Genomic DNA, 27193 nt, shown 5'->3' with positions numbered 1-27193 from the left:
TGTTGTCTAGACAAGAGCAGTGCTTGGGTTGAAGGGTCACCACTTGGTGTCCACCACAACATGCAACCTGTGCCTCACTCCAAGGCCGGTTGGATTTTTTCAAGTCACATTTTTGTTTGTCTAACACAGTTACGAACACTGACCAGAATTTTTTGAACTTTACTGTTTGAGTAGTGGAAAGTTTGAGTGTGGAACAATTCAATAACTGAGGTATTACTGAACTTTAAATATATGCAGTACATTGTGAGTCAATTATAAATTCATAAATTTGTTAAATTTCTTTGTATTGCTTAAGACTAAAAATTGTTCTCAGTCACATATTCTGCTAAACTGCTCTTTTTTTTTTAACATTCTAACCAAAGACTAGTCATATGGAACTCCAGTTATATTTAAGTGTTGACTGTCAGTTTCATTTTACAGATAAACTGAAGGTTATAGTAGGCATATATTTAAATCCACAGAGACTGTAGATGATATTTTCATGATATGATTCTACATATTCCTAGCTCTAAAATCCTTTCTGTCCACATTATGTTATTACCCATGGGAAAAGTGGAAGAAAAAATGTTATGGACAAGATATTGTAATTACCTAAAAAGAGCGAAAATGAATATACTTGCTTAGGGTGTTGAGGAAAAAAATATTATCTTTTATTCTAATGAAAACGTTTAGGATGAAATTTGCCTTAGTTTCAGCATATAATACAGTATTGACTCTAAGCACAATGTTAAAAAATATATCCCTAGAACCTATTAATCTTCAAATGAAAGTTTATGTATGTTGAAAATCAATCCTCATTTTCCCTTCTCTAGCCTTTGGCAATCATCACTCTATTCTCCCTTTTAATGAGTTTAACTACTTTTTTGAGCATTGTATAGGTGGAATCATACAGTATTTAACCTTCTATAATTGTTTTATTTTATTTTGTACTCTATGTTTGATGCAGTTTCTCTTTTTTCAAGCTGAATAATATTCCATGGGATGGATAGATATATATATATATATATATATATATATATATATATATATTTGTCTTTTTCCTTTTCATTGGTACCAGGGATCAAACTCACGACTGCCTGCTTGCAAGGCAGGTGCTTATGCCACTGAACTAAATCTCCAGCCCCTCCATGGGATATATTTAACACAATTTGTTTATCTATTAATTAACCACTGAATATTTAGATTTTTTTCATACCTTCTATTGCAAATAATGCTGCAATGAAAATCAGAGTAAAAATATTTTTCTAAGATTTTTAAAGCTTTTATTTTCTTCACTAAATATGATATTAAATGTTTTACTTCTATAGTAGAATTAATAGTTTCTTTTCCTACTTTGTTGAAAGCTTCTGTCAAGAAGAGTTATTAAATTTTGTTACACATTTTTTATTCATCTACGATTTTTCTCTCTCATTCTGCTAATGTGGTATACTACATTGGTTTTTTTGTATGCTGAATCATTTTTGTATCCCAGAGATAAAATTCTACTTGTTCATTGTGAATTATTCTGTTAATGTACTGTTTAATTTGACTTGTGAGTATTTTGTTAATTATAGCAATTTAATCAGTGATATTATCTTGGATTTTTCTTATATTGTTTCTATTATTTGGTTATTAGTATAATCCAGGCCTCAAATTTGTTAGCATATAATTGCTCATGGTATAATTTTATGAATCTTTATGTTTACATGATATCAGCTGTAATGTCTTTTCTTTCATTTATAATTTCATTTGAGCCTCTGTTATTTTTCAGTGATTAACTAAAGACTTGTCAATCTTGTTGATTTTTTCAAAGAACCCATTGTGAATCTTGTTATTCCTTTCTACAGTTTTCTTAGTATCTATTTCATTTACTTCTGTTCTAATCTTTATTTCCTTTCTTCTTAACTTTGAACTTAATTTATTCTTCTTATTTATTCTAAATTTCCAGTTCCTTGAGGTATGAGTAGGCTGTTTATTTGAGATCTTTTTTGCTTCTTAAATGTAGACATTTGTCATTCTAAACTTCCCTTTTGGTACTGCTTTTTCTGCATCTAGTTTTTGGTGTGCTGCTTTTTCAGTTCCAATTTTCCAACATATCTTCTAATTCTTCTTTGATTTCTTTTGGACACACTAATTGTTCAGGGGTGTATTGTTTAATTTCCACATATTGGTGAATTTTCCAATTTTCCTTCTGTTATTGCTTTCTAATCTAATCCCACTAATGGTCAGAAAAGATACTAGTGTTATTACATTTTTCTTGATTTTGTAAAAAAAAAATAGCTTTATGACTTAACTTTATCTACCCTGGATAATTTTAATGCACATTTAGGAATAAAGTATATTTTTCTGCCATTAGATTGAATGCTCCATATACATGTGTTAGGTCAAATTGGCCTAATGATTTTAAATTTAGTTGTTTCTCTTTCTTTCTGTTTCTCTATCTCATGTATATATTATATCAATTACGAAGGGTATGACACTGTATTCTCCTACATTAAACAGTATAATATATCCCCATTGTATCTTCTTTCAGTTCTGTCAAAGTTTGCTTTTTATTATTTAGATGTTCTGATGCTACATGCATATATATTTATAATTATTATATCTTTCTGGTGCGTTAATATCTTTTTTCAGTTCATGGAATTGACACAGTACTAAATTAATTGCACTAAGCTATATTTCCAGCCCTTGTTTGGCTTTTCTTTGGTTGGTTTTTTTGGGGTTTTTTTGTTTGGTGTTTGTTTGTTTGTTGTGAAAAAGTTTCACTAAGTTCTCTAGGCAGGATGCAAACTCGTGATCCTCCCACCTCAGACTCCTGGAGTACTGAGCTTCAAGCATGAACCACAAATTGACCTTTTATCATTTTATAATGTCTTTTGTTTCTTATGCCAGTTTATAATTAAAAGTCTATTTTATCTGATATATGTATAGACAACAGTGCTGCCTTTTAATAACTAATGCAATGGAGTACTCTAACACTATTATATGTTTAAATCTAAAGTAGATCTCACAAACATATATAAGTGGACTCTTTATTATCAGTTCAACTACTGTACATCTTTTGCCTATGAAGGATAACACATTTACATGGAAAATGATTATTTATAGGAAAGGATTCATTATTGCCAATTTGTTCACTATTTTCAATCTATTTTGAAATCTCTTTTGACCCTTTCTCTTTCACACTATCTTGCTTTGTGTTTTATTGCTTTTCTATTAATATACTTTAGTTGATTTCTCTCTCAAGTTTGTATCTCCTCTATGTGCTTTCTTTGTGGGTACCATGGTAAGTTTCATAATGTCTCATAAATCTCTGAAATTTTCTAAGTCTTATTCATTCATTTCTTTTTGTTCCTTTGACTGAATAATTTCTATGGTAATTTTTTGTGTTCATAGATCCTTTGTGATGTTTGATTTAATCTATTGTTAAACTATTAAATTTTTCAACTCATTTACTGTATTTTTCAGCTTTAAAACTTGACGGGGTATATGTGTAGGATCTCTTCATTGGAATTTTCTCTTTGTTCATGCATTAGTCTTTTAAATGCATTGATATTCTTAGTGAAAACTATTATTTTCAGGGAAATTCTTTATCTCCATGTTATTAGGATTCACTTGTGGGGTGTTATGGCTTCTGTCTAGATGTCCTCCCAAAGCTTCATGCAGCCAAAGGAGGAATTTTTCCAGAGATGACTGAATCTAGATTGTGTAATGCTGGAATTGATAGATGGTGCAATGCTAGGGTCAGGGACACTAGGATTAAGCGTATAAGTACTATTCACCCTAAGCACTCTGGATAAAAAAAAAGAGGTGCAAGCAACACTCTCTGATAGATTATCAAAATAGTCTGTCACAACTTGAGTTTGCTATAGCAAGAAAGTCTAACCTATTCCGGCACTCTCCTTTCTGTGAGACAGGCCATTACATAGAATGAAACAAGTTTTTAAAAAAAAAAAGAAGCACAAAGAAACCATTAAGGTCCCTTGTTAGTTTGCTACTTTCTTCCCACCATAAATTGTTTCTCCTCTAACACCCTACCTTGGAGCCATCCGATTTGACTGAAACTTCTCCAAATTATGGCTAAATAAACCTTTTCTCCTTTGAGTGTCAGGTATTTTATTTGACCAAAGAGAGAAAAGTAACTCAGATGGGAATTTATTTGGTTGCTTTACTTGGTTCATGTCTCCCTATCTGTTTATCTTCTTTGATACTTTGTAGTTGTATTTTTGCCTTAGAGAAACAATTTCCCAGTTGTAGTGAACTGGCCTTGTATGGGAAAAGGACTTTATCAATCAAATCAGCCAGAGATTCTGGGGGCTCTTTAAATCATTGTATTCCCAAATATTTTATTTGTTCTTAGAAGCTTCCAGCCATCAAGAGTATGCTAGCTCTAGTCTGCACTCAACCACTGAAGTCATTAATACACCTGGAAATTTTGGGTCATTGCATGTTTTGCCCAATTTTTCTCTCCCCTGAGAGAAGCTATGATCTCGGTTTTTTTTTTTCTCATTTTCTCTGTGCTGAATCAGTGGTAAGGGCTGGGATATTAGCCAACCTTAACCACCAGCACTGATCTGGTTTGCATCCTAGACTGCTAGAGTATACTAGGTACTACCAGCACCCCAAGAGAGAAATCCACTGTATGAGCAGCCCAGGAAAAACTATGGCATTGGATGCACAGTCTAACATCCACTCTAACAAAAGGAAAACTAGATGCTGGAATGTTTTCAACCAGGCACTCTATACTGAAGCCAAGGGGTAAATGGTGACTGTCAGTCAAAGAGCCATCTTTGTTTTCACTCATTCTTAAGGTAACTATAGTATGTTGGATTCACGAACGTTCTCAGATAGGCAAAAAAGAGGAAGAAGAAGTCAGTCTTGAGCAGTCTCCAGAAGATGTGTATATTGGATACATATGCCAACTCTTTCACTTTTCAGGGAGAATCTGGGGTGCTGGGGAAAATATTCCATCCAATTATTTGATACGTTACCATTGTAGGGATTATGGTGAGAGAATTGTTTTAATTCTTCACCTAGTTTGTGGTGTGATGTTCTTCCAGGTTATAAGAGCCTCTTATCGAGTTTCTTGACATCTCACAAAAAGATATTTTCATATTTCATTGTTGAATTAGTATGTTTGTGAAGAAAAGAGAATCTAAAGCTTCCAAATTGTCATTCCTGTTAATCAACAACTTATTTTAAACAGGTTTTATTTGCTTTTTAATTTGTAACCTAAGGTTTACCATGAAACATAACTTTAGAACACTTAGTTTTAACAATCTTGGATGAGAAAATATAAACATAAAATGATTTTGTGCCTTCTTATCTAGGACACAATATAACTGATCCTATGGTATATGAGAAATAATGGCCTTGGGATCATAGATCTTGTTTTAAAAAAAAAGAAAGAAAGAAAGTATATTTTAGCACTGCATCCAGAAAGATTGGAATTCTGTAGAGTTCAGTATATAAATTATACTGCTTAAACTTTACACATGATTTCTTAGTAGAGCTCTGACAGGGCTCAATCACCTTACAAATCTGAGTGACTCAAAGACTACATGTTTCTGATTTAGTACCATAAATCAAAGTGATCCTTTATAAGTGATATTTGAGATTTAGGACAATACTAAACTGGGATATTTTGAAATAAGGAGACTGAGTCAGAAGCCATAATTCAAGTGACAGATTAGTTAAAGATGCTTTATACAAACCAGCTCTGTCAGTTTCCACTATAACTCATCATCTTGCCAATGATTCTCTGAGCGTACACAATCTGATTTTTTTACATTTATAGTCCAAAAGGATACTTAAGTCACATTCTCATGTGGTTTATTTGGAATAAGTTTCAACCACTTATACAATGCTAGTTTAAATTGTTGGAAACTGTTGCTTAAATTCTATTAGACTCAAAAGATGAACCAGGGTTAGTAGAAGGAAGAGGACAAAGCATCAGACCAGGAATAGTAAAAGTATTTATATTCAAAAGTAAAGAAATGCCAAAAAGGAGAAGAAGAAAGAAGAGGAGGAGGTGGAGGAGAAAGAAAAGGAGAAGGAGAAATGAAAATATGTAAAATTCATGTGTTTCTTGGCAAGGGAGGACAGCAAGAAGTCAACAAGAAGCTAAGACCTCCTGTGAGTTGGTGCCAGGCTGCCTGAGGGAGTGCCAGATGTGAGCCCTCTCCTGTAACTGGGTGCCATTCACAGACTATGGGAGAGGAGAACAAGAGGTCAACAAGTTGCTAAGACATCCTGTGAGTCAACACCATGCGAAGGCTGTCTGGCACAGAGCCAGATGCCAGCCCTCTCCTGGGAGGTGGCACCATTCATGGACTGCAAGGGAGGAGAGCAAGAAGTCAACAAAAAGCTAAGACCTCTCATGAGTCAGCACCAAGCAGGGGCTGATTGGAAGACAGCCAGACACCATTGCCTTCCAGCACCTAGGCAAAGAGACTACAAGAGTCAGTGACCCACACTCCATCCTGTAAGTGACCAACTGATCCAGATGGAAGACAGCTAACAAGGTAAAATACAATTTAATGCTTGTAATGTTTACTGTTTCATTGACTTTGCAAGCCTAAAGCTGGTAGTCTGATCATCTGTTCAGAGGAATACATAGTATAGCATAAATGGGGATTGCCTTCTGTGACCATTGTTAATTTCCTGATATCTTGTTTCAAACTCCTGTATCATTCTCATTGATTTGTTTGGCTAAGTTTTATTCTGTTTTACCTTGTTTGATTTTTTTTGTGTCTGATGGCATGGGGAGCTATTTTGGAGACAACAATGTATATTATAGTAGTCATTTTGGATTTACTCTTATCTTGTTTTGAAGTCCTGTATTGCATTAATTGTTTTGTTTCTATTGGTTTTATTCTGCTTCTGTTTTGTTTGATTTTACTATATCTAAAGGCATGGGCAGCTATTTTGGAGACAATAAGAGGCATGTAATCATTGTTGATTTCCTTTTCTTGAAATCCTTATGTCACTTACACTGTCTTGTTTTAATTGGCTTTATGTGTTTTATTCTCTCCAAAATAAATTTTTTTAAAAAAAGAAAAAAAAATCATGTTTCTTGAAATGAAATTGATGCTAACACATGAAGTGACTGGAAATAACCTATATTTCTGAAGCTTTTAAATGGATAGCTTAGTTGTCAAAAGACTCTAAGATTGAACTTTATACTACTCAAACAGCAAAGTTTTAAAATTTGGTCAATATTCATAAGTTTTCTCAATTGTTGAACCAAAAATCCAGTTTAAAAATATCTGAATGAGTTAAAAGTCAGTCACACATTGCCTTGTGCTATGGACACAAAAGGGTTAACACTTTAGTCTGTCACCCAGAAAACACTTGGTGATTGTATTTGTGCATTAAAACATTTATCATTGTGCTTTTTTGAACTTTATTTGCATAAAGTATCATAACTATGGCTCAAAAAAATTGGTGAAAGTGACAGTAAAACTAAGAGAATCTCAATAGAGTTAAACAAACAAACACCTTTGTAAAATTTGTTACAGTCCTAGAAAAAGGAATTTGTCATTTTGGGGCCCTAGAATCAATTATATGGTTTTTCCATTGTTTCTTATTAGAAAAATACATGCATTTCTCAAACTTTTCTGTGCTTGAACATGAATTTGGAACAAACTGAATTCAGCAATGAAAGTATTGCTGTACTGCTATAAATTCGCACAGTAAAATAGAGAAGTTAAGTGCCATTCCAACTTTTTCTCTTCCTTTTTCTTAATATCTAGTCACTTTCATGTTTTCACCAAATCTAGAAATATTTTCTTCTATTCAACAATGAGAAAAGTGTGGTCCAACAAGAAGAGCAAGAGGAAAAGAGAGGAAGGAACTAGATGGGGGAAATGTGAGACTTGAGAGGAGAGAAGAACTGTTGAGCTCTGGATGAGTTCAGTACTGAATCAGTTTTCACACAGAATTGGGCTCTATGTCTCTTCTCTTTGAATTCAAGTAGACATTTGACCACCATATTATCAGTAAAGTGGGATAAAAGTGATACGATGTGATATTCAATACTAGATCACTTAAGACAATTTGGAATCCAACCATTATATTGAAAATCTGGCCACATGTAGATACAGCAGGCAAGAGGTTGCTCTAAATTCAACCTTTCAGTAGTCCCCTTCCAAGCACTAGAGTACTGAAGGAAGAAGCTAAGATCATCTTCATTGGCACACAGTTCACACATTCATACAGTGGTTCATATTAAAATCACTTCAAGTGTGGTTTACTTCTCCATGGTTATATAGCCTATGTTTTCTAAGTGAATTCTGATGGGACAATGGTATATGCATGTGATCAGAAGAGATACGTTGCAATTAAGATTAACAGTCAACTTGATTAGCCTGGCAACCACTTAGGGAATTAATAAGTCACATTTCCAGGCATAGTAAGTGATGGAAATGTGACCCTGGGATCTTTAACTGTTTGCTGGTTCCTTCCGCTACAGTGCTGTTTCCCTGCTCTGCAACCCAGCTGCTTTGAATTTAACAGTTTTTCTCCCTCATACTTTTTTACCACGATGTTCCTGCCTTGGAGCCAATTAACCATGAATTGAAATTGAGCAAAAGAAACCTCTGCTCCTTTAAGTTATGGTGTCAGAGATTTTGTCTAGTTGTAATAAAATTGATTAATTCAGGATGCAAAAATGTACCTTCCAGAGGTTCTTGTATTGTCAGCATAAAGCATATGTTATATTTGCTGTCAATTTCCTGTACCCTGCTTATCTTATATCAAAATTTTATGTTTAAATGAACTTCTTGATTTAATGCTCTCCTGCTTATATCCTGAAACTCTTAATAATTTTACCTTTGAACTTGTGTTTTGCATCCAAATGGATAATACAGAATGAACATGAGAGGACATATACCAAACATGCATATCTTCTGGCATTCGTTCCCACTACTTTTCATATATCCTTTATGATGCTAGGTAAATCCTAATGGATAACCAGTATGAAGAAATCCAGAAAGAAAGTCTATGATCAACATGTTATATCTATGAGTAAATATTAACATCCTAGAATGGTCACACTTTGTATTCAAAACAGAACCTTTGAAAGGCAGAGGCATTCTAAGAAACACAAATAATCAAGTAATCCTATAATGACTTATTCATATTTTTTCCTGGTGTTAGTCAACAACTTGCAGTAAAAATGACATGGAAAAAAAGGAAAAAGAAAAGCCAGGCATTGTGGTTCAAGCCTGTAATTTCATGCATTCAATTGGGAGTCTGTGGCAGGAAGATCGCCATGAGTTCGAGGCCAGCCTGGGCTACTTAGTGAGTCCAAAGCCAGTCTGAAATACATAGCAAGATCCTGCTTCAGAGAGAGAGAGAGAGAGAGAGAGAGAGAGAGAGAGAGAGAGAGAGAGAGAAGTAACAACTCGTAGTTCCTTTTTCTCTCCAGGACTTCTTTATTCATCAATAAGTAGAAGATGCAAGTAGAATGTCCACAGTAAGTTTTATAAGTTTCTAGTTAAATTGTCAGGTTTTCCCTAGTGGTGTTCAATATTGTGATACTGTTGGTAGAAGCAAAGTTGTTCCATTATAGATGTTTTTCATATGGACAAGGGCGGTTCTTTATTGGTCCTTAGGGTTTGTAATACTCAGTTTGTATTTAATTCTATAATCAATGCTAATTTTCCTACTATGGTCAAGGTGGCATAACTGATACTAGTCATAGGTTTTCTTGAGATGCCAATATCTAGAATGTTGTTGGGTCATTAACAATACTTGGCCCATTCTGGGACAACTAGATACTGTATCAAACATGCTGTAAACTCCCATCTCAAGTAAACAGAAATGGTTGGATCCTGGGACAGAGGCAAAGGCCAATCGTTATCTATGCCAGGAGGATACCACTGAAACTTAGACATTAACTAAAGGAGCCTCCATACTAGCAACAAAACTTTCCACTACAGTAAACCCACAAGCTTCATTACAAACAGAAAATATAAACGTGAGACGACAAGACACCAAAATGTCTCCAAAAACTTAAAACTCCCACTAAGCTAATCCATGTGGCATCAAAGGGGAAGGAACCCAAAAGCCTCACATCTAAATTATTTGAAATGATAGTTAACATAACAGCCCAATAGAGATTTTCGCATGCTCACATAAGATAAAAATAACAAGATACTAAGCCAATTAAAATCATTGGCAAGCCAGATATGGTGCCTCAAGCCTTAATCTCAGAACTCTGAAGGCTAAGGCAGAAGGATTGCCATGAGTCTGAGGCCAGCCTGCATTATATAGCAAAACCCTGTCTCAAAAAAAGAATAAAGAATAAAATAAAATAATTGGCAAGTCTGTTGAAGACACTAATGAAAATACAGAAGAGCTTTAAAAATGATGAAAAACATGCAGGATCAGCATAGAAAAGAGTCAGAGTCCATAAAGAGGCTCCAAATAGAAATTAAAGGAATTAAAAATTCTATTGAAAGTATGGGCAGCACAAATGATCAATGTGAGAACAGAGTCTCAGAATTACAAGTTAAGGTTCTTGTTGGTAACCAATTAGTGAGAGATAATTTAAGAACAACAAAAGAACAAGAAAAATGGACTTAAGAGCTCTTAGCTGATCTGAATAAGACTAATCTAAAATTAACTGTAATTAGTGAAAAATCTGAAGATAACATAAACAGCATTAAAATCCTATTTACTGAAATTAATAGCTGAAAAATTTTCCAAGTAAACAAATGGATTAAACATAGTTATATTATATATATAGAAACTCAAATAGCCACAATCAAAACACAGCCTCTCCATAAAACATCAAAGTCAAAATTTCTGAGCCCAAGACAAGAATAGAATCTTAAAAGTGGTTAGAGAAAAGTAATGAAACACTTATAAAGGAGATGCTATTAGAATTATCACAGAGATCTCAATACAAATTTTAAATGCCACAGAGCTTGGAGTGAAGTATTTCAAACTGTACAAGAAAAAATTTCTAACCTAGGCTATCTTTAACAACCAATGGCAAAATGAGATACTTTCATGATAAAGAGCACTTAAAAGATTCATAGCCATCAAAACAGCATGCCAAAAAATTCTCAAAGATTCCAAAAAGAGATATTGAAGACAAAATGAAGATAAAAATCCAGTAGAGGGCTGGGAATTTAGCTCAGCAGCATAAACACTTGCCTGGTAAGCACGAGGTTGTGAGTTCGATCCTTGATTACAAAAAAAAAAAAAAAAAATACAATCTAGTAGAATGAAAACACTAGAAAAGGTAATTAGTTAAGCAGAAGGGAATTAACAAGAGGAAAATAAGGCAATAATAGGAATAAATCAATATCTAGCAGTAATAACTCTCAATTTGAATAATCACAATTCCCCAATCAAAAGACATACGTGGTAATCATGATTCCTCATTACATTGCTTTGAAGCCTTATAATTTTTGCGATCATTAGTTGGACTGGTTTTATCCTGGTTTGTTTGATTTTATTATCTGTGATAGTATGAACAGCTATTTTGAAGAAAACAAGACATTAGAATAGCCAGTGCTGATTTAATATCATCTTACTCTGAAGTCCTACAATGCTTTTGTTCTTTTGTTTCCTTTGGTTCTATCATGTTATATCTTTTTTTTTTTTTTTTTTTTTTTGTCTTTTTCCTTTTTATCGGTACTGGGGATTGAACTCGCGACTACCTGCTTGCAAGACAGGCACTTATGCCGCTGAGCTAAATCCCCAGCCCTATCATGTTATTTCTTATTGGATATTATTATGTGTGATAGTATAAACAAATTTTCTATGCAAAATGAGATAATATAGTAGCCATTGTTTGTTTTCTGTTATTTGATTCTGAAAGCCCTGTAATGCTTTCATTCTCTTTAATAGTTTTATACTGTTTGTTATGTTTGATACTCTCGTACATGAAGTTAGGCTCAACTATTTCAAAGAAATAGACATTATGGTAGTTACTGTTAGTTATGGGTTGTCTTGTGATAAAATGCTGTGTTGCTTGCATTGTTCTGATCTGATCTGCTTTGTTATGTCCTCTTTTGTGTTAATCTCTTTAAAATAAAAAAAGACATACGATAGGAAAATGGATCAAGAAAAAGTCTAACACTATGCTGTATATCAGAAGTAAATTTAAATCAAAAGGAAAACCATATATTAAATATTAAAGAATAGAAAGTAAAGGTGCATAAATCCAGAAAAGCAGATGTAGCTACCTTTGTAGGATATCCACTATCACCATGCCTTTTCAACATAGTTCTTGAAACATTAGCAGAAGTGATTAAGCAAGAAAAGCAAACAAAAGGGATATTTAGAGGAAAAGAAGTCAAATTATCATTATTTGTAGATGACATGATCTTGTACATAAAAGACACAAAAATCCACCAAAAAAACTCCTGAAATTAGTAACCAAATTCAACAATGTATCAAGTTATAAAATAAAAACAGAAAAGTCAATAGTGTTCCTCCACACTAATAATGAACCCACTGAGAAAATAATTAGGAAAAAAATACCATTCACAATAGCATGAAGAAAAATTAAACTAGGAATTAACCTGGCTAGTAAGTAAAATACAACTGCAAGGAAAACCACAATGCTCTCAAAAAGGAACTTGAAGAGGATATCAGAAAATGGAAACTTATCCCCTTTTCCTGGATAGTCAAAACCATTGTAGTCAAAATAGGAATTGATCTACAGATTTAACAGAATTCCAATCCAAATCCCAACAGTGTTCTTTATAGAACTGGAGTAAACAATCCAATAATTCATATGGAACCAGAAGAGACCCAGAACAGCAAAAGCAATCCTAGATATAAAGAACAAGGCAGGGGGCATTGTCACTCCAGACTGGAACTTTCAAAACTACAGCATGGTACTGATGCAAAATAGATATGAGGACCAAGGGAATGGAAAGAGGATGCAGAAACCTCAAGTACATTCAAACATTTGATTTTTGACAAAGGGGCCAAATACACACTGAAGATAGCTTCTGTAATAAATTAAAAATGCTGAAAAAACTAGCTATCAACATGCAGAAGATTGAATCTAGACCCGTATCTCTCACCATGTGCTAAGCTGAAATCAAAATGTATCAAAGAACTAAATGCAAAACTAGAATCACTTAACTTCCTGGAAGACAAAATAGGTAAAACTCTTAAAGTCATAGGTGTAGGCAAAAATTTTCTAAACATAATTTTAGTTGCACAGGAGGTAGTATGAATATCAACAAATGGTATTGCATCAAATTTAAAACCTTCTGCACAGCAAAATAAAAAGCCAACATAATGAAAAGGTTATCTACAAAATAAGAAAAAAACTTTGCCAACAATTCTTCAAACAGGAAACTCATATCTATAATATATGAGCTAAAAATATTAGCCCCTTCAAAATAAAAAACTCAACCAAAACATGAGAAAACAAAATGCATAGACATTTCACAGAAGAAGAAATACACATGACCAATACATACATGAAGAAATGTTCAATATCACTGTCCTTGAGAGAAATCCAAATTAAAACAATATTGACCCCACAAAGAATGGCCATCACTTAAAAATCAGATACTAATACTCTTGGAGAAACTTCAGGAAAAAGAAACTCTTTGCAACTGCTGGGTGGGAATGCAAATGAATACAACTCCTCTGGAAATCAGGATGGACATTTCTCAAAAAAACTGAAAGTAAAAATTTCATTATATTGTTAGTCTCCCTCTAGGAATCTTCCTGAAATTTAAAGAATTATCTCTCAGTGATATATGCATACCCATACTTATATCACCACTATTCACAATAGCTAAATGTTTAAAAGAGCCTATATGTCCATCAATAGATAAATGGATAAAGAAAAGTGGTTTTTATACACAATGGAATATTACTTTACTATAAAAAGATAAACTTAAATCATTTGTAGAAGAACAGTTACACATGAAACCATAATGTTAAGTGAAATAAATCATAAACACAAGCTTAAACATCATAAGGTTTCTTTTCTATGAAAAAGCCAAAGTATAAATAATGAGCAAAACAGAAGATAGATAACAGGAAGGTGGGAAATAGATCTTTCTCAAGGAGGAAGGTGAGCAAGAGATAGAGGGAGGCAGGAGAAAAGGGAGGAATAAGGACCAAATAAATTGGGATGTGTTAGAATCAGGTAGCAGCTTCCAACAAGGAATGCAAACATTATGTATGACATGTATGTACTAACAAGCTGAATAAAATAATTTAAGTAAATATCGTGAGAATACTAGTCAATGGTTGTCCTATTTTCAGTGAGACAAAATGAATAATGTTGAATTACAGTAGGAAATCCTTACATCGGAGCTCAGAAGTAATATCTCAAGAAATGTGATATACAAGCAAAGCCTGCCAAAAAAGATATATCTCATAAAAATAACACCAATCTTTCTGAGATGGTTTACTTAGATTTCTTTCCACTGAACAGGTGAACTAATGTGGAATTCAGCTTGATTGGCACTGGTAAATGCTTAGGGGAGAGGTGGAATACACTTCTGGATGTGTCTGGGTGGGTCAAGATAGTGTGGCCTTTGGACTGATGGCTGATTACTTGCACTTTATTCTCTGGCACTGTTCCCTCGCTCTTTTCCCAGCTGCCATGAATAGGATTTTGCTCTGCCATGTTTTCCACTATGATGTTCTTGCCTTCAAGCTAGCCAACCATGGGTTGAATCCTTTGAGACAATAAGCCAAATTAGACCTCTTCTTCAAATTGTGGGCATCAAGTACTGTGTCTCAGCAATGAAACAGTTGACTAAAATGAAGAACTAAAAGGAGGAAGTCTTGGCTTCAGATAAACTAAATTCTCCTACTTTTGCTTCATTTATTTCTCTTAGGACTATTTGTTGACAGGAACACTGAATTTGATTTCTTCCAAAAATATGCTTTTGATGCTAATAATGGAAAGAAAATGTCTTCAAGTAAAAAGAATATAACTCCTCAAACAATGTGGATTTTGTAAAAGGCTGAAAATGCCTATGATCCAGAAGGCATTGTTCATCTACAAGTTTGAGCTAATTCAAGATTCACAGAGCTCTAAAGAAATATGCACAAGTCTTTTTTTTTCTTTTTAAGTAACTGTTCTTTATTCTCCCAACAGTCATTTAGTCCTAGTTATCCTATTTTCAAAATGACTTAAAAGGTAGAAATGTTGGGAGGAAAATTGCCATTCGCGGATGGGTTAGAAATCTAAGTTTTATTTAGCTTGTGTCTTTTGCCATGAAAAGAATAAAAACTCAATTTTTTCTACATCCTGAAATAAATACTGAGCAGCATAATGCTTCACAATACATGAACAGAAATGCTATAGGGAAGCATTCATTTTTCTTGGTGAACACTGCAATTTAGGGCACTAAGGTCCATATTTTTATTCCAGAGAACTAATAACAAAACAATTATTTTGAGGCTGTTTTCCCCTGAAAGAAACTGGTGAAGGGAAACTAAGATATAAATGTAGCCCCTTCGTGCATGTATTGCCCTTTTCACTAGTAATCCACAAGGTGCACTTTAGTTCATAGGTCAGTCAGAATTCCTCAGAGAAGTATAGCCCAAGTGTTCTGAGGATATGGGCTTTCTTCTCATACTCAGAGAATTATTTTTAAAATTAGTTTTGCAAACAATGCAATACTGAGCCTCCATAGGAAACCACATTTGCCAAGCAGTTGGTGCCACCAATTAGAAACTATTTGCATGAGGCCAATAGTTCAAATGTTATGTCTCAAGGACTAAAACTCAAAAACTAAAAAAAAAAAAAAAAACCCTCTAGTAACTAGACCAGAGATAACTCCTCTTATAAAGGCAACCTTTTAGCTGCCAGTGAACAGAATGGTTGTATATAAAGATTCTGAAAGAATAAGACCTACAGAAACCATCTAATGGCCACGCTGTTCACTAACACTGCTCAAGACATATAAAGTACATTGAAAGGCAGCTAACTCAGCAGTGAGAAAAAGCAGCACTGGATTTCTTGTCATTCTCCCTCTCTTGCCCTTTCATATTGATTACCGGCTTTCCCTCCCATCTCTAACACCTCTCTTTGCATTTGCTTATGCCATGATTCTCTTCTACTACCCTTTAATTGCCCTGTAGATATAAGACAAGGGGACAGAAGGTAAATCAGATGCAAATATCTCAAGTTCATCTACAGTGAGATGCTACTATGCTCCAGCACTGCCCACCAGCAGCAAACAAATGCCAATGGTCATCTCTCTTACCAATTGCGGCTATAACTGTTCAATACTGAATTGTGAAAGAGGAAGGGACCTGGGAACTTATTTACACCAATTCATTTTAAAAATAAAATTATTCTCAGATAAGTAATTCATCCAAGCATATGATTTGGGGTTCATATCAATGCACGACCTTATTTCCCACCACCACAGTTAGCCAGCTTACAGTTAGTTGTATTCCTGTGCTACAAACCTGTATTATATCTAAGCAAGAATAAACTCCAACTGAATAATATAACCTCAAAGCGGTTTCCACTTCATGTTTTTTTCTCATTCAAAATTTTCACATCACTCCTTTCACTTGACTTCTGTTCTATGATATCCATCACATTTATTCATAAGCCTATTAACTCAATATCAAATGATTTTTGAATTAATAGAGCTTACACTGATGATCATTTACATTGAGGATCATATTTATTAAAAGTATTGAAGAAAAAATGAAAAAAATAAAAATAAATGTATAAGAGGTTTAGGGATAATATTTCTGAGGAATATTTTTAGGATAAGGCTGCTACTATATCGTGATGAATGCAAATCAGACAAAAATACTAATAAATATGAAGTGCAATTTCAAATCAAAATCTAAATTTCTCAGCTGGGCATCCTAGCCAAAATTTGGTCCCAACTATCTTCTCTCCAATATTACTACTCACTGTGTCCTCCTGGGTCTTAACCACATCAGATGCCTCACTGCTTCCTAATATTCATATCAAAGTGAGCTAATTTTCTATTTATAATTATCACTCCAACTTGAATACTGCTCTGGTCTTGCTGCCCAGACCTCTGGTACCAGTCAAAACCATGTTCATTTCCAAAGTATATCACATATTATCTAGGTTCCTTGATGCCTTTCAAAAACAGCAGGCAAATATGAGCTCTTTCTCTCTTCACACTATTCCAGAATTTTACTTATATATCTATCAAAGAACCTATGACACTTTGGTAGGTTCTCACCATATGCTGAGTATATACATAACTGACACTAGGTTTTCAGCCCAGCGTGCCATTCCTGCAAATAGTCTTTTTTAAAAAACTGAACAATAAGCCAGGTGTGGTGGCAAACTACTGTGTTTCCAGAACTTGTAAGGCTGAGGCAGGAAAATAATTTGCAAATTTGAGACCAATCTGGGCTACAAAGTGAGCTCAAGCGCAGCATGAACTATATAGCGAGACCCTGTCTCAAAAAGATGACAAAAAAAAATTTTTGAACAATTGTTTCTTTAATTGAACTGAAGATTTGGGCAAAAGGATATATAAGACACCAACATTAAATATCCTAATATGATAGCTAGTACAGAGAAGTGCTTTCATCTAAAGAGTTTAAAGTGATTGTCTCTGTATGAATTTTAATCAATTTCTTATAGAAAGCAAATTACCTTAATTTCATCTTTCAAAAAACAGAAGTATTTTGCACATTTGATGATATAAATGAAGACTCTCTTCCATTTAACATTTCTCTCTTTCTTAAGTTAACAAACGCTTATCTCCATCCAACTGTCAAATCAGAACAATCAGACAGACTATTATTCGCCCATTTGTCAGTCCAAATCATCCCTAGAAATTCTTAAACTTCAGATATTTTCATCGTGGACCATGCATCCACCAATGGATAACATGTAGCCGCTGTTGGGAGAATGTCTAGCCTTCTCTGTGCTACTTCAAGATAAAAATTATAGAAGAAAAGAGATGTCAGAATCTTGGCGTTTAGAATTTTTATTTCACTACATTTAATTGAACACAACACACAGAGTATAAAAATTTCACTGGAACAATCTCCTGTATGTTCAGGAAACAATATATACTGTTGAAAACACATTTGCAGATCATAATGCCTATATATTTAAATAATAATTCATAAGGTCATTACAATTTGTCAGTGTTGACATTACCACATAAAAACTTCCCTTTCATGGTTAGTTGTTTTTGCCTCTCAGTAGATCTATAAAACTTTCTGGCATCCCACATAGGAATTATTTAATTTAATTTCTAAGGGCCAGATTCTGCCCCTGGATACGGGGTATTAGTATTAAGCATTAAGTATTCACATCAATGGAAATTCTGGGTGTGCATGTAAGGAGAAACTATAGTGCCCTGCATATAGAAGTAACTGCTGAAATGCCTCTTGTGAAGATAGGCTTGAATTTGTAGGCCAAATTCAATATGTATTTATATCATCAAATATGTATACAATATCAATAGCATGTGACACATGAAGTCTGTGATCAAATGAAGAGCTACAGGTCGGGTAAGAACCTATGGCCCTTTGACCTTAGCAAGAAGTGAGATTAAGGCTTTTTTAAATTGTTGGGGTTGCTAAAGTTCCTAATCATCAAACCAGATTTAAGTTTCCCAGATGTGAAAGAATTCTTAGTGATAATAAGTATGTTCTTTAATGCATTGTGTTCAATGCATAAATAGCAAAACATATATAAGTTATTTCAGAGTTTAAAATTACTATGATATTTCTTTATCCAAAGGATAAAGAAATTACTATGATATTCCTTTATCCAAAGGACTTCTTTTTTGACTCTTTAGGCCTTACGTTTACTAAATTGAGAAAAGAAGTTTATATCAAGAACAGTTTATCAAAGTTTGGTTGAGCTTTGGTATTATCAAAATTCTCTTGTAAATAATTCTTCTAAAAATTAACATGGATATTCAGCTTCAACCCCATACATCAGAAATATATCTTTAATAGATATGTATTAAATGATTATTTAGTGGACCTGAATTTGCAAAGAGAAATACGAAACAATCCCTGACTTTAAAAATTATTTTATGTTAATATTCTCATGTGGCAATACTTAACAGATTATTAAAACCCAACTCAGAATGCTATGATGCTTTCTGGTGATTGTAGGGACATTATTATCACTTTAAATGTTGTCAAGACTTAAATTATCTATTTTTCCCCATTCCTTAAGTCTCAAATCCTCCTTCCACCAGCTCTCTGAACATATCCTCATAATGAATTCCCTTTGCTCATACTCTTCCAGTCACACTGAGCTCCTGATGTCTGTGGAGCATAGTATATATGGTCATAGTTTTAAGTCTTTTCCCATGATTCTTCATCAGGCTGAAATGTTCTTCACTTATTGTCTATTACAGCATACTCCTCTACTACTTTAGGTCTTCTTCAAATATCATTTTTAGAATAAGTAATTCCCTAAACACTGTTTAAAACTGAATAATTACTCAGCACTGCCTACAACTTTTTTCGTCTTTAACTTTCCTCTACAGCACTCATCATCATCTAACAGTATATGTTTTATTTGGATAGATCATTTTCTATTTCCTTCTAAAATGGTCATGTTATATTTTTCAGCAGTTAAAACACTGCCTGGCACATTATAGATCCCAAATGAGTATGTTGTGAATGAATGAGAGAATGTGCTCAAGAATAAAGAGCACTTGGAAAGTTCTACAAGGCTTTCTCAAAATAGTAAATCATTACCATAATACTCTCATTCCACAAGTATAAATTTTCCTATCTATAAATAAGTCCAATTTAAGTATAAATGCTGACATGAGAAATACTCAAAACAATATATACATGAAGAGGGTAGTAAAAAATATTTTAGAGAATTTATTATAGGTGTTGTTCATTTGAAACAGGGTCTCATTATTTAGTTCAGACTGGCCTTGAGCTCACTATGTAACCCTGACTGGCCTTGAACTCGTGGCAACCCTTCTGCCTCAGCCTCCTGAGAGATGAGAGTAAAGGCGTGTGCCATGACAGCTGACTAAGAATTTATTTTAATGTGATCAAATATATAAAAATAATTATTTTATCTACACTTCATTAATATGTGTTACATGCCATTATTATGATGATAGTATAATATGGGTTGGAGCTCAATGTTTTCAAAATATGACCAAAGATCTATCTGCATTCAAACATATCTGAGATACTAGTTGATCAAAATGAGATTTTTTTTGCCTCCAATCAAGAGCTCTGAATCCATAGGCCACCAGTCTGAATTATTCTAGTGAGTTTTTCAGCTGATTCTTACATAAGTTTGAAAACTTATGCTTTAGTCCATTAATCCTCAAAAACCACTACAACCATTTCAGTAGAATTCTTCTCCCTAGGGTTCTATCTGAGTCTATTAACTCAAGCTTTTAAATGTAATAAGATTAATAAAACACTAAACAAAAGAACTGTACCTTATTTTGATGCTAATAAGACTTCAAAGATGTGGCTGACAGAATAAATTTCTATTGATGACAAAAAATGTTCCTTTAAACTAACAGTCCAAGGCAGATTTTTGTAATAGTGTCACATAAAAATTAGAAACTCAAATAGAAGTTTTAAGTATCCTAGTTGTGTTTAAATATCAAAGAAAACACAGAACTAAAACTAAACTGAATATCTAATATGTAATACAAAAGAACACATCCACTGCCTAATTTAATCAGAATCTTATAAAAATAAGGATAAAAAGCACTATGTTATTTGTCAAGGGTCAGTTCCCTGGCACATGCAAAGCAAAAGCTCCACCCAGATCTCAAGAATCTCTGCTCATGATTACTTCTAGAATACTCAGAGCTTATCATAACAATTCGTTAAAGCCACAGGCAGTAGTTGCTAATTTTGACCTAATTTCATTTTTTGTGCCTTTCAAAAGTGTTTTTCTGATTTTTATATACACACAGGGCACAAAGTCTCCTAAGCATATTCTATTTGGCATTTTGTTTTTCAATACCTGTTATGATAATTCTTGATAGTATGCCAGCATATTTTTCTACATCAACTGCATTTAATTTACCTGTTTACAGGAACACAAATGATATTCTGTTGACTGTTTGTACTTAATGTTGCTGTTCTGCCATATCAGAATTTTTTTCTGGTCCTTTTCCCATATTCTTTTTCATAAAGGACATATATCTTCATTCATTAAAGTTAAGAATTTAATTCATTATCAGGTTCCCTTTTAAAGATTCTTTAACTAAAATGTTGCTGTCATCTTTATTGCTTGTATGATTTCAAACACAGAATTCTTCCCAAGCAAATTCTTGTAGATGATGTTTTCAAAAGTGCATTGTTTCTATCATTATGGTCTCAAGACCTTCAGAGAATGAAGAGAGAAAAAGCAAAAAGGTTATTGGCCTAATGAGGCTAAGAAAGCATTTTCTGTATTCTACTCATTGAGGTTCACATATATAATGGTGTATTAAAAGCTCTGCTAAGTTCTGCAATGGAAAAAATGTTTTTCATTCTTCATTTCCCAAATGTGCTTAACTATGCAACCTGTGTCCTCCATGTAACACCAAATATAACTCCACAGATATTTACTACAGGATAAATACTAGGAGAAATAAATATGTGGAATCTATCATGTAAGTACTCAATAAAAGATAGCTACTATTATCATGAATAATCAGGTCAACCAGTCACTAAACTAATCCATTAAACTCAAGATAGTAGGCTGCAATACTAATGTACTCTCTCCAAAGAACCTTCTCCCACTGCTTCCTGGCTACCACATTACGCATGTTTCCTACACTATGCTCTTCCACCATGCCATTTATGCCTGGGAGCTAGCCAACTATGGACTGGACCCATCAACCAATATAAACTTCCCCTCCTTCAGTATGTGGCTCTCAGGTATTTTTCCCAGGATCAAAATAGTGCCTAACTCATTAGCCTTTCCAGTCACGTTTCCTAATACATAAATTCACGGTATTACCACCAATTTTTGTAAGGTTGTGGTATCTGAAATGCCACATCTAGGTTATAGTAGTAGGCATTTAAACATAAATTAACTGGTTTTTGTGATTCTAGTGAGATTAATTGACTTCTGGAAATCTTAAATAATATAGATTTGGCCATGCAAACTGTCCCATTTTTTTCTCCAAAAAAGATATTTCTCGAAAATTACAGCCCCTTCTGGCTCTTAGAGTTCCTTTCTCAGGCTTTCTCAGTATATGCCTGTAATCCTAGCACTCAAGGGGCTGAAGTGAGAAAATTACTTAAATTCAGGACCCTGAGACCTGTCTGGGCAGTAGAGCAAGACACTAGTCTCAAAAAAAGAAAAAACTCCCCTCTGAACTCTACTAGCTAGCTATCAATCATTAGCTCTCTGGTTAAAGTTTTTACATTAGAACACTTTCCTGAAGAAAACTAAAATTTGGGGTGGGGGGTGGGGGTGCATGCAGCACAGTACTGGGAACTAAACCCAGGGCTACATCTCCAGCCCTTTAAAAAGTGCTTTTATGCTTTGGAAAAGCCACTAAATTGTTTAGCCTGGGCTAGAGTTTGCGATCCTCTTGCCTCAGTCCTCTTGCCTCAGTGCTGGGATTAGAAGTATTGTATCATCACATATGACTAGATTTGACTATACATTTCATATAAATAAATCACACTATAATATGGTCATTTCTTTCTTTTTTCTTTTTTTATTTTAAACATCAAAACCAAAAAAGAATAGAAATAATACACAACTTTTAAAAAAATATTAGGACATCAACACCAGTTAATACATCACATATTGTTATCTTAGACATAGTTGTTCAGGTTACAAGATCTGGGCATGAAAAAAATGACCAAACAAACAATGAAAACACAAACTATTCTTTTTGATGAACTAACAGAGATTAGTAGTATAGTATATCAATCTTGTATACATATGTATACACCTATACCTATTTACATATAATCTTTTCCCTTCTTCCTTTTCTCCTTTCTCCTATCCCAGTGGACTTTACTTTTGAGCACTTTGTTTCCCTTTCATTATCACAATATCTAGGGTACATTTTGGATTTTATTATTCTTTAAGTTTTTTTTTCACTAGGGAAATAATATGATACATATTGGGTTTGATTTATTTCATTTATGAGTATGGTCTCAAGTTGCCTCCATTTACCTATAAAAGCCTCAAGTTTATCCTTCATTGTAGCTGAATAATACTCTATTGTATAAAAATACCATATCTTTTATATCCATTTATGGTTAATGGGTATTTGGATTGTTTCCAAGATTTAGCTATTACAAACTGTGTTGCTATAAGCATCAGTGCACATATATCACTGTGGCATGACATTTTCAAATTTTCTGGGAAAATACCCAAAAGAGGAACAGCTGGGTTGAATGGAACGTCCAATCTTAGGAATTTTTAAAAAATTTTTATTTAAAGAGAAAAAAAAAGCAGCAAAACAGAAAAAATTGTAGTAATAATACAGAATTTAAAAAATGTAAGAAATCACTAGTTGATAAATTACATACTGTCATCTTAGAAATAGTTGTTCAAGTTACAAAATTAAAGCATACAAAGTGGACATTCAAACAGTGAAATTGCAAACAGTTCTGTTCAATGATCCAACAAAAACTCAGTAATATGGTTATCTATCTTATACACTTAAATATACGTGCAGTTATATCCTTTAGAGCACTTTCTTTTCCTCTCTTTTTTACAATATCAGCTACACATTTTGGATTTTATTACTCCTACAGTTCATATTACTTTTTACACCAGAGACTCAATGTGATATTTATAAATATGATTCTTATTTATTTCACTTATGAGGCTAGTCTCAAGTTGCCTCAATTTACCTATGAAGGCCTCAAGATCATCATTTTGTATAGCTGAGTAATATTCCATTGTATAAAAATACCACATCTTTTTCATCCATTCTACAATTGATGGGCATTTTGGTTGTTTCCAAGAGTTAGCTATTACAAATTGTGCTGCTATGAACATAGGTGCACATATATCACTGTGACATGACTTTTTCAGGTTTTCTGGGAAAATACCCAGGAGGGAATACCTGGATTGAATGGAACTTCCAATCCTAGTCTTCTGAGAAATCTCCATAGTGATTTCCACAGTGGCTGCACCAGTCTACACAACCATCAACAATGGAGCAGGCTCCCCCCTTTCCCCGCAATCTCGCCAACATTTGTTACTGGTTGTTTTCTTGATAGCAGCTATTCTTTCCAGAGTGAAATGAAATCTCAATGCTGTTTTAATTTGCATTTCTTGAATGAACAGTGATGGTGAACATTTCTTCATGTATTTATTTGCCATTTATATATCTTCATCTGAGAAATATGTGTTCATCTCAGATGCCCATTTTTGGAGAGGGTCTTTGAATTTGGAGGGCTGATATTTTTCAATTCTTTATATGTTCTGGGTATAAGTCTTTTGTCTGATCAGTTGCTGGCTATAATTCTTTCCCATTCTGTGGGCTTTATTTTTATTCTGTTGATGTCCAATCCTAGTTTTTTGAAGAATCTCCACATTTATTTCTACAGAGGTTGCACCAGTCTACACTCCCACCAACACTCATTTATGATTTTTAAAAAACTATAGAAAATTGGAACAGGTGGTCATTTCTTATTAACTTACCAATTTTTGAAGGTTTATCCATTTAGAATCTGTACTAAACTCAGTTTCTTTTTACTGCAGTAATGTTCCATGTATAGTGTTGTAGTCAGGGTTTTCGAGGAAAATGATTTATTATACGACACATAATTATAGAATTATTTTATAATAATCCACAGCCATTCAATAGAATGTTCTGTTATTTTATAATAAAACACCACATTGTGTAATTATTCAATATAATGTTCTGCAACCTTTTAAATCCACAGGTTTATATAGTGACAGCATAATTTTAAGAGAAAATATATACAAAATAGTTTGGTGAATAGTCTCAGTTTTGTTTCAGATGGAACACAAGGCAAAATGATACTACTATGTTGTATAAAAGATAAGTACTTTAAAATGCAATTCAGAAAGATCAAAAGAATGTGAAAAAATATAACAGGATATTCACACAAAAAACTGTACACTAGTATTTATAATAGCCCACATTATAGTCACCCCAAAGTGTAAACCCAATTTCCCTTCAACTGATGAATGGATAAACAAAATGTGGCATAACTACATGTGGTGGATTGACAACTGGTGGTAAACTTGTAACACTCAGCTAAACTGAATTGGTATGGTGTTGGGTGCTGATGGTCCGCCTAAGGATTGTTCTCAACATACAAAAGGAGAACTGGGTAGGAAAAAGTTTTGTTGTTAGTTCTCCTGTTACCATTGGTTCTCCTGGAGGAATCTGAGCTCCTTTCCTGATATGAACTTGGCTTTTCTCATTTTCAGAGGAGCTAAGGCCCATGCTGTTGCTGAGAATAGCAGCGGTTCAATTTGGGGAAGCTCTCGTCCTTACTTTGAGCATCGCTTCCTAGTTCCAGAAGGGAAGACAGTGTACTATTCAGTCTCCTGGATGAGCTTGTCACACTGGCTTCCTGATATGAACTTGGCTGTTCTGTCAAAATAGCTTGGGACCCTGTTGTCACTGAGGATAGCTGTGATACTTTTTGGGGGATCTCTGGCCCTTACTTTGAGTGTCGCTTCCCGGCTCTAGTGCACAATCCTCAGCCTACTGGCACAAATTCTTCATCGCACTGGTACAGACTCTCTAGCTTCCACCAATGACCTTTGGGCATTCCCAGCACAGACCCATGAAGCAGACTAGCATGAGACATTGTTGTGGTCGCTAGGCCTCCAGCTGGACTTGTGGTGCACATTGTCATGGGTTCAAGTCTTCAGCTGGATCCATGGAGGATATTTCCACGGGATCAAGGTCTCAGCTGGATTCTTTAGGTCTTTAGTGTATAGAAAAATTTCCTGAACTTTTTTGTATTTGACTCTTTTGGTGACTATTACAAAAATAACTAAGTCTTGCACTTGCAAACCTTGACTACAACAGTTTATAATTTTAAAATTTGGTTGCTCTATTATTTAGCATTCTACTAATTTTTTCAATAATAAAAATATGTAATTCAGATTTAGTTGTTTTATCTTCATAACAATCATAGATTAATATTTTACTGTTTTAGAGATGAAAAAACTGAAGTCCAGAGTTATTAATATGTAGTCCTTTTTATCACTTATTCTATGGATTCTTTGATTCATGCAATGCCAGCAGGAATTGAAAAAAAAAAGAGAGAGAGAGAGAGAAAGCTTCAGTATCTAACAGGATTCGTAGCAAGTTTTCTCCATAGACAGAAGCCCAAAAGGACACCAAAGCAGACTGTTCCATAGATACAACCACACCTTCATTGTAATATGATGGCTGGCAAGCTCAGTCAGAAACACATGGAAGAAGGGCATTGCAAAGAAACACTGCTTCCCCTGATGTCAGTCAGGAAGCAGAGACGGAAGAAACAGGAACAAGAATGCACCATTTCAGTCATCAGTTATCCATCTCCATCAAGGCACATTTACCTACAGATAGTGTATCAATGGATGAATCCACTCATGCAGCTAGCACCCCCTAGATCCAGTTACATTCCAAACATATGAGACCTTTGGAAGATATTTTAGTCTAGGGTTGGGGATTTAGCTCAGCGGCATAAGCACCTGCCTTGCAAGCAGGCAGTCGTGAGTTCAGTCTCCGATACCGATAAAAAGGAAAAAAACCAAAAAAAAAAAAAAAAAAAGATATTTTAGTCTAAACTGTAACAGTTAGCATGTATTCTATTAGGTTCTTATGACAAAACCAAATTCATATCTAATCAGAGACCTCCTGTTTTATCTGAAGCAAAGAGTGGGGTAAGGTATGGTGATATTATCAGGTTTGAAACCTTTTTCTGCTTTTACCTCAAACAATTGAGAGAGAAAAGCTGGCATATAACTTTTTGTTTTTTGTTTTGTTTTGCCTACAGAGTAATGTGTTTTTTCTCAATCACTAACTGTAACAACACTATTTCTCCTGTCTCACTTCTCCTAAAACATTGCCTATATTTTATATACTTTTCAGTGTATCTCCTCTTAGACGACTGATTAAACTTTGGGTTTGGGGAAAATACATGCAATGAGACACTGAAATATTTTCAAAAATTTTAGATTTCTCTAACTTTTGTCTTTCTTTTCCTTGTTTCCCCAGGGTGGGGGATACAGGGAAATGCATCAGTGAGTAAGCCCAAAGATTTCCATATACCTTTATGAATCAAGAATAAGGCAACAAGACTA

At 34.1% G+C, this 27193-nt stretch overlaps 1 protein-coding gene and 1 non-coding gene across 3 annotated transcripts in view; one reads left to right on the top strand and one right to left on the bottom strand.

The window, feature by feature from the left end:
- Hpse2 (heparanase 2 (inactive)) overlaps positions 1-27193 on the bottom strand; it is a 924256-nt gene that overhangs the window by 602787 nt on the left and 294276 nt on the right. The window lies entirely within an intron of this gene.
- LOC111754557 (small nucleolar RNA SNORA28) lies at positions 3794-3919 on the top strand. The gene has a single exon (XR_002789232.1). It is a non-coding gene; the product is annotated as a small nucleolar RNA SNORA28 (small nucleolar RNA).

Source organism: Cavia porcellus, unplaced genomic scaffold (assembly GCF_034190915.1).
Source record: "Cavia porcellus strain 051 isolate PalLab524CR breed Dunkin Hartley unplaced genomic scaffold, mCavPor4.1 scaffold_2, whole genome shotgun sequence".
Taxonomy (NCBI): domain Eukaryota; kingdom Metazoa; phylum Chordata; class Mammalia; order Rodentia; family Caviidae; genus Cavia; species Cavia porcellus.
The sequence above is the reverse complement of the archived record's forward strand: the minus strand, read 5'-3'. Positions and strand labels throughout refer to the sequence as shown.